At 41.1% G+C, this 8807-nt stretch overlaps 1 long non-coding RNA gene across 1 annotated transcript in view; it reads left to right on the top strand.

The window, feature by feature from the left end:
* Nucleotides 1–1335: 1335 nt before the first annotated feature.
* LOC144365012 (uncharacterized) overlaps nucleotides 1336–8807 on the top strand; it is a 51052-nt gene continuing 43580 nt past the window's right edge. Inside the window, exon 1 of the long non-coding RNA XR_013423267.1 lies at nucleotides 1336–1490. This is a non-coding gene — a long non-coding RNA (uncharacterized LOC144365012). The remainder of the gene's footprint in view (nucleotides 1491–8807) is intronic.

Raw genomic sequence — 8807 nt, 5'->3', positions numbered from 1 at the left:
AAGGCAGTTTTAAGCCAACAATTTACTTCTTGGTGTTTTCCTTTCCTTTCCCTCCCTCCCTCCTTCTTTTCCTTTCCTCCTTCTTCTCTTTCTTTCCTTGCAGTGCTGGGGATGGTATCCCCAGGCAGGCTAGGCAAGCACTCTACCACTGAGCTACATTCTCAGCCCAGAGAACACAGTATTTTCAAACCACCCATGCCTCTGCCCTTTTGATATATGGCTGGTGAAAATCATAGTCACGCCTTACCTTTCCCAAGAATTAAAAGAATGTGAACCAGTCAAAGAATCTTCAATATACACAGTAAATGAGTCAAGTAATATAGTTTTGGAAAGCAGAGACAATTTATTGCATTTATATCGTCAGTGGAGGGCAGCACTCTCCACACTAGCTAAATTCCCAACCGCAATTGAGTTACCTGGACGAAATCCAAGATGCCCTAAAAAATTCAGGGTCACAAGTGTTAAGTGTGCCAAGTGCGACCACATGACTTCCCCAAACCAAGGGCTGACTCCTCAAATAGACTTCAGGACCACCCTGGACGACGAAATCATTCAAAACATAGAAACACTTCTCTTTTGTGGTTTTTCATTAGCCACGTGTCCGCAAAACTGGTTCCTACGTCCTAGCTATCCAGGCCAGCAGGCAGCTAGCTCTTGACCTCTAAAGAGCTGGGAAACTCTTAACTAGGAAACACGAGGCGATGTGACCAGCTGGCGGCTCTGTGTTGGAATCCCTTGCTCGTGTGCTCGGCTTTAAGAACTAACACTCCAAGATGGTGTGCGCGGTGGCAGACCTGTGCCACCTACGGGTGTGCCTCCAGATCACCCGGAGAACTTGCCAGTTTCTGATTCTGTAGGTCTGGGGTGGTTTGATTCTGTAGGTTTTGAACCACTTGCCTGATCGTGTAGATGGGTCTAGTCCACAGAGAAGCGCTTCCCTGGGGCACGGGGCTTTTGAGGGACTCAAAAGTGAGAAGGAAGAAAGCTGAAAGCTCATGGTGTCAAGAATATTCTCCTCGGCTCTTCATCTCCCTTTCAGTTCTGCAGGAAAATTCTGAGCAAAATTGACCCCTCCCTGAGCGGAACGCGGGACCCGGGAACGCTGGGTCTCCCTGCGCCCCGCCCCTCGCTACGACTCACTCCTCTCCGCTGCCCTCCTCCCGCCCGGCCTCCGCCCTCGGCGCCCCGCCCCTCGCCACGCCCCGCCCCCGCCCTCGGCGCCCCGCCCCTTGCTACGCCTCGCCTCCGCCCTCTGCGCCCCGCCCCTCGCTACGACTCACTCCTCTCCGCTGCCTTCCTCCCGCCCGGCCTCCGCCCTCGGCGCCCCGCCCCTCTCCCCGCCCCCGCCCCGCCCCTCTCTCCCCAGCTCGTCCGGGGTCACCGCTCCCCGCCCCTGTCCTGACTTGTGGCCGCCGGCAAACCAGAACTTGCCAGGAGCCAGGAGAGTGGAAGGAGTCCGTAATGAGGAACTTGGCCCGTGAACTGGGATGGTGAGGGGGAATTGGAGCGGGGAATGGTGTGAGGGGGCTCAACCGGGCCTGGATTGGGGGGCGCTGGAAGATACGTGTTTCCTGCGCTCTGAGCGCAGTGTTGGGCAGCTCTGGCCATCGGATGTTTGACTCGAGGGCAGGAATCGGGGTGTCCTGACGGAAGCGTCGACACCAGGAAATGGTCCCGACTCAGCAGCACGTCAAGGACCGCTTTCCTCCTGGATCCAGCTTCCCTTCTCCTACCCCTCCTACCTCCTGCTTCCCTTCTCCTACCCCTCCTACCTCCTGCTTCCCTTCTCCTACCCCTCCTACCTCCAGCTTCCCTTCTCCTACCCCTGGTGCCTGTTCTTGGGGAGAAGAAAAGAAGGGTGAAATCGCCCTGTGATTGCAAAGATAGAAAAGGCCAGATCATCAAGAGCTCTATGAAGGTATTTGAATTTAACCCTAAATGCGGTCATGGAGATTTTTAAGCAGAACAGGGCTAATCTATATCAGATAAAAATTTAATCTTTTGGAATTCTCATGGCTTATCTAAAAAGTTCCCTAATGGCGGCTCTAGTGCCCACTTAACCAAATTATTTTCTTAGGATAAACAATTGAAAGTGGAGTTAATGGAGCAAATGTTATATCCACCCTTAAGACATAATATGTCTGTATTGATATAATTTAAATAATTTAAATTGTTTAATCCTTTATGAAATTATTGGCTAAGAACAGGTGGTTTTATTTTGCTAGACAAGCACACTACCACTGAAAAGTACACCCAATCTTTTGTTTTTATAATTTTAAAATAAGAACTTTTGAAAACTAGACAATAAGTTTCCTCTAAGATGTTCAGTTTGTGTAAGACAAATCTTTATCTTTCAGAAAGGAATACAAAATATCTTTCATAGGGGAATTCAAAGAATATGAGAAATATTAGATGTGGATATGAATGTTAGACGTGATAATATTTCATTGTGTCCAAACACAAATCTTTTTTCAAAATTCTGTTTTTAATTGGTGCTTTATAGTTATAATAATGTTTTTTCATGTTTGTACATGAACACAATATAACAATATAATTTGGTTGGTTTTGTTCCCCACTACCTCCCCTTTCAATGAAAACTTTTAAATGGAGAGTACAGATTGTAATACTTTTACCTCAGCATGCAGCCATGCCAAGATATGAGTTAAGAATGAAGTTTGCTGTCAGTAAGTCAAATCTGAGAAATAGTAGATTACCCAAATTAATAATTTTATGATAATCAGGCCAAGACTGAAATATTTCAGAAGGTCATCAAGAATTGGTATCTTTTTACTTATTGATGTATGGGATATATTTGTTGCCTCACAGAATATGGTTGCTTCACTTCCAGTATCAGCTCCATGTAAATAAGAAGAGGGTGAGGGATGTAATTCAGGTAGTAGAGTACTTGCCTAGCATGCACAAGACAAAGCCCTTCAATCCCAGCACTGCAAACAAACAAAAAAATCCTGTAGGAAATAAGAAAAAATAAATAGGAAAGGTTAAAATGCCCACCATGTTAACAATTTAGTGTAATCCTCTTTTATTATTCAGCATCAAGGGTGTCATATGGGCATCTTATCTGCAAGGGAAGCTGTGAAACTATAATGAACATAACATATTCTCTAATTCAATCAGACTGTTAACAGGAAAGACAAGGAGAATGGATGTTGGGTAGACAACACCCTAGAAGTGAGGAAGATTGTGGAGTGACATGAGTCACATGGATGAGAAAAGCAAATAAAAATTTAGGTCTACAAATAATAAGGATACTTTTAATAATGATCTATCACTGGGTAGCAGTTTATTCTAAATATTAGGGACTTAAGAGTAACAAACATTTACTATCTCACAGTGTCTCTGGGGCAGGAGTCCAGATATGAACTATCTGGGTTCCCTGAATCGGGGTGTCTCATAAGGCTGTAATAAAGGTGGGAATTGGAGAGGGTTTTAGTTCCATCTGGAAGGCTCAGGTGGAGGAGAGCCCAGCTCCCAGTTCAGTCATGTGATTGTCATCAAGATTGAGTTCCTCACAAGCAAATTGGCTGAGGGCCTCAGTTCCTTACTGGTGATTAGCTAGAGTTCTTTCTTAGTTTCTTGCCAAATGATCTTCCTCATACAGTAGCTTCCTACATGACATCTGGCTTTAATCAGAGTGAACAAGTGAGAGATCCAGAAAGATCACAAATGGAATCCTGAATATTTTTTATAACTTAATTTTGTGAGTGACATCCCACCCTTTGGCCATATTCTAAGTACTAGAATCAACTTGCCAAATGCAGTCTACATTTGGGCAAACAGAATATACAAGGGCATGAGCATGAAACCTGGATTTAGGAGTGACTGGCCACCATTTTAGAAGCTGCCTACCAAATGTCTGTCAAGAGTATTCTGCTATATACTAGGTTGAGTGGGCCCCATCTTCAGCGAAGCTCAGAGGCAGTTGCTCAAGGCTAAGAACAGTTTGGGCTTATCTTGCCTAATGACTGCTGGAGTTGAGCATTTCCTTTGAACACACACACAGGTGTGCTCACACACATATACACCAACCCAATCATTTCAGTTTTTAATGAATATATTATTGTTATTAATATTCTCAGTTACTGCCATAACTATTTTTAGACCTTTAATTTTACTTTATTTATTCATGTATTTATTGTGCTGGGGATTAAATCCAGGGCCCAGCACATGCTAGGCAACACTGTATTACCAAGGTATCTCCCATTCCCTGTCATAACTTTAAATTATATTTTAAACTTCTGTTTCTGTTTCATCAACTTTAGACTCTGACACTCTCTCTCTCTCTCTCTCTCTCTCTCTCTCTCTCTCTCTATATATATATATATATATATATATATATATATATATATATATATATATATATATATTTTCCTCCTTCGGATCTATTCTTTCATTCTTTAATTGCCCTAGTGAGGACTGAGCCCAGGGACACCCTACTATTGAGCTACATCCCCATCCCTTTTTATTTTATTTTGACACAGCGTCTCACTAAGTTGCCCAGGCTGCCTTGGAATTCATGATCCTCCTGCCTCAGCCTCCTGAGTAGCTGGGATTATAGGCATGTTACCACCACACTTGGCTCTAATCTGTTCTGTTACTCTTTGTTTTATATTCCAAGGCTGTTAAAATTTTTATTCTGGATTTTTTTTTGTGCTTTGTTATAAACCAAGTCTCTATCCTGAAAACTAATGAATGATATTTACATTATTTTTTATTATGTATTTTCCGGCTTGGCCAAGTAGTATCTTAAATTATCTTCCCTACAATTTTCTGTATTTAATTTTATTGAATTGTGTCTTCCTTAGATAAACTATGACAAGCTTTGAAGACAAATATATTCTCTTTCTGTACCATGAACATTATACAACATTTTATTTCCTTCTTATAGTCTTCTTACAAGATCATAATGGCGGGGGGATTGAGATTTCCTGTGATTTCTAATTGCCTTTTCCCCATGTTAATAAAGAAATCTTTGCCCTATCTTTAATGTATTTCCTATTGATCGTGTTACCTATTATATGAAATCTTCTGAATTCCTTAAGATATTATTTTCAGGACATTAACACCTTCTGTTCTAATCTGGAATTGGCTTTCTGTGGCAAAACCAAAGCTGGTGCATTTGCCACACTGCTTTCCTTTGGCACACACAAAGATGGTACCTCCTAGCATTCTTACATCTAGGTGATAACATGTGATTAATTTTAGCCTGTAGAATATGAACAGAAATGATGGATATCACTTCTGCTTCTAGTCTGTGAGAAATCTCCCACATATGATCTCTATTTATGTAATAGGTTTGTATCCTTGAGAAGCCACGTAAGAAAAGCCACCCAGGATCATGTATTTGAACTCTGGGAGTAATGAATGTTTTGGTTTTAGGAAGCTTTCAGTTATAGCAGTTAGTTAATTCTAATAAGTTTCAAAATTAATACTGCAAATCGTACTGCAAACTAATACATGTAGCATTGCCATATCTTGCAAAATATTGCAAGAAATAGGTGTCCTCAGAGAGACATGACTAATTTGGTTAAGCAGAAATAAAACAGAAGAGAGAATCCAAAGAGTCAGAGTCTTCGTGGACTAAAACTGCTTACCTCAAAAGTGGCGAGAGATGGGATTTAAAAGGCTTTGATTGAAAGCACTTGGTGAGATTTCTCAATTGCATGTAATGGGTAAACCTCATAACCATGAGCAGATTAACAGTGTGGTTTTCCCACTTAAACACAGATAATTTCATATTAGCCGCCCTAAAGAAGAGAGGCTTTGGAGCTGGAATACAAAAAACAAACAAACACCCCCCCCCCGCCGCCAAAAAAAAAAAAAAAACCATAAAACTGAAGCAGGTGTAAAATTCTCTAGGAGAGAATTTAGGTGTTCTTAAGAATTTAGAGAATTGGGCTGGGGATGTGGCTCAAGCGGTAATGTGCTCACCTGGCATGCGCGGGGCGCTGGGTTCGATCCTCAGCACCACATAAAAATAAAATAAAGATGTTGTGTCCACCGAAAAACTGAAAAATAAATATTAAAAAAATTCTCTCTCTCTCTCTCCCCCTCCCAGCCGCCCTTAAAAAAAAAGAATTTGGAGAATTGAATTGTTTTGGAAAATAAAGTATGAAGAATTTATCCTGAGAAGTAGAGAAAAATGCTCCAGGAAAATAGTAAAGCTAAGTTAGAGACAAGAAATGGGAAGATAAAATTAGCTGCATTTACTGTTAGGAAGCTTAATACCCAAGTAGGTGACTAAATAAAAGATTTTGTTAACAGCAAAAGTCAAAGGATTTATAATAATAAAATCACAAACCATTTTAAATTTCTGGTTTTACTGGATGTAATATGGGCTATGAGATTGATTTCAGCTGATCTAAATTGATCTGTTTTTAAAAAGTGCCTGATCAAAGCTTGAACTGTACTGATTAATGGTGTTTCTTTATAACTGTGGGTTTGTGCCTGCTTGCCAGTCATGTTTATTGGCAATAGTAAGAGCGGCTATTGAAACCTTGTCTGGGTGAGACATCCCCAGAACCCTGGAACCCTCTGCCATTGGGATTAGTTATGTACTAGAGTATGTCTACGAGAACCAGAAGGGCATTTCAGACTCCCTGGTTCTGAGGTGTTCCATGCTCAAGATGGTGACTCCTGTGTGCCCACATAGCCCTTCCAGAGGGCTGTGGCCTCTACGGACCTGCAGGTGTGAAGCAGTCTTTGAAAGAGAAAATGATGCACACCCTTACTTTAATGCAGTTGCTATAGTGTGTTCTTTTCCAGCAATGAACTGCAACTTTGTAAGCATTACCATTTTGAATTCTGTGCCTCATCAGCAATTGAACTCTAAGTGCTATCTATATTTAAGATGACCAACTCATTCCAGGTTGCCTAAGAGGTTTTTGTTTGTTTGTTTTTGTTTGTTTGGGGTTTAGCAACAAAAGTTTCACATTCCAGAAAACACCTTGGTTCTAGGCAAAATGGGACAGCTGGTCTTCTTACCATTTGTACAAATATAATTTGCCTTCTTACTCTCCCATTATTCTCAAATATTCAGAAAAAGTTGACTACTATAATTGTTTTGTGTTAGTGGGGTCTAAGGAAATCAAAGGAAGAAAGGTGTGCTCCAAGCTGAGGTTAAGTGACAATGGAGAAAAGGAAATAGCGGTAAGAGACAAGATGAAAAAGATCAAGGATTTAGGTCAGGTAGGAAACTGGAGCTGAGATGAAATGAGAAATGGAAGAGCTGAGACTCCTCACAATAATTGGAGGAGGATGGGTGGATTTCCCACCATATTTTCTGTGGATTCTGGCATCTTTTTAGGTAAATATCAGAGGATGAAATGAGTGTGCAGCTGGAGGAGGTAAGAACACCCAGGTTTACAACCAGGGAGCAGAGAAATGAGTACAGACCCTTCACTCCAGGGTCTAAGGGCAGAATACACTCTTGTGGACATCCAATGAGCAGAAAAGATTGATAATATGTGTGGGTCTCTCTTGAGAGACATAGAGGCCTGGGCATTACTGAGTCCTGTTGCTGGTGCCCAGGATGGATTTAGAAGGGCAGGAGCAGGTGAACCAGCATCTGGTGCTTCTTCCCTACCTCACTTGGCAAAGATATATTCTACTTGTTTGTCCTTTCAAAGGAGATTACAACTTGCTAAATATAAAATGACACATGAGGAGGAAAGACTCATTTTTTTTCTCAGAGATTTGGGTATTGTTTCATATAAAGGCAAACAAACAAAAATAGTTATCGAGTTGACTTTTCAAAATCCTTTCTGGGTTTATTATTCTATTTCAGAAATAAATTTGTTGGGGGTACAATGTCTTATTTTTCAACTTGGAAATCCAATAAACTTTGTAGTCCATAAAAGGAAAGTTAAAGATGTTTAGTAACTGGGGATTCCTTGATTCTGGTCCCTTTTCAGTAAATTTTGACTAAAATAATCTATTTTCCAAAAGTGAGTTGCAAAAATATAAAAGGACTGGCTATTAAATAAAGTCACTATTCATATAAAACTAACACTAATCAAGATGTTGAACAAGATGGCACAGTGGTACACATCTGTAATCCCAGTGCTCAGGAGGCTGAGGCAGGAGGATCACAAGCTCAAAGTCAGCCTCAGCACTGAGTTTGATCCCCAGCACCACATAATAATACACAAATGAAATAAATTTATTGTGTCTATCTACAACTAAAAAAAAAAATCAGCCTCAGCAACTTAGCAAGGCCCTAAGGTGACCTTAGGGTGACCCTGTCTTCAAATAAAAAATTTACAAAAGGGGATCCACTGGGGATATGGCTCAGTGATTAGGCACCCTGTAACCAAAAAATGAAAGAAAGAAAGATGGGTGGGAAGGAAGGGAGGAAGGAAGGAAGGAAGGGAGGGAGGGAGGGAGGGAGGGAGGGAAGGAGGGAGGAAGGGGAAGAAAATAGTTTAGCATTTCTAAAAATGCTCACTAGTTAAATGCCATGTGACATAATGGCATGTAACTTGACAATATGACAGATGGAGAGTAAATAGTCCACTCCTGAAAACATATTTTTTCAGTGAAAAACAACCCATCTGGGTACATTACATCCTTGGTTAAGTCTTTAGATCAATCAGTGACAACTGATGTGGAAATATTGTTACCACAGTGGCATAAGTTTCCTCCCTAGGGAGGGGAGGAAGAGGCTAGTCCATAAGGCTTTCTGCTCTGAAATATTCAAATTGGTAGAAGGGGTTAAAAGCCAGATTTGAAGGAAGACAGAAGAAATTTTATTATTTCAAAAGTTCCATTTCTGAAATATCTGAAAATTA

Source organism: Ictidomys tridecemlineatus, chromosome 6 (genome assembly GCF_052094955.1).
Source record: "Ictidomys tridecemlineatus isolate mIctTri1 chromosome 6, mIctTri1.hap1, whole genome shotgun sequence".
In the NCBI taxonomy this organism is placed as follows: domain Eukaryota; kingdom Metazoa; phylum Chordata; class Mammalia; order Rodentia; family Sciuridae; genus Ictidomys; species Ictidomys tridecemlineatus.
The sequence above is the reverse complement of the archived record's forward strand: the minus strand, read 5'-3'. Positions and strand labels throughout refer to the sequence as shown.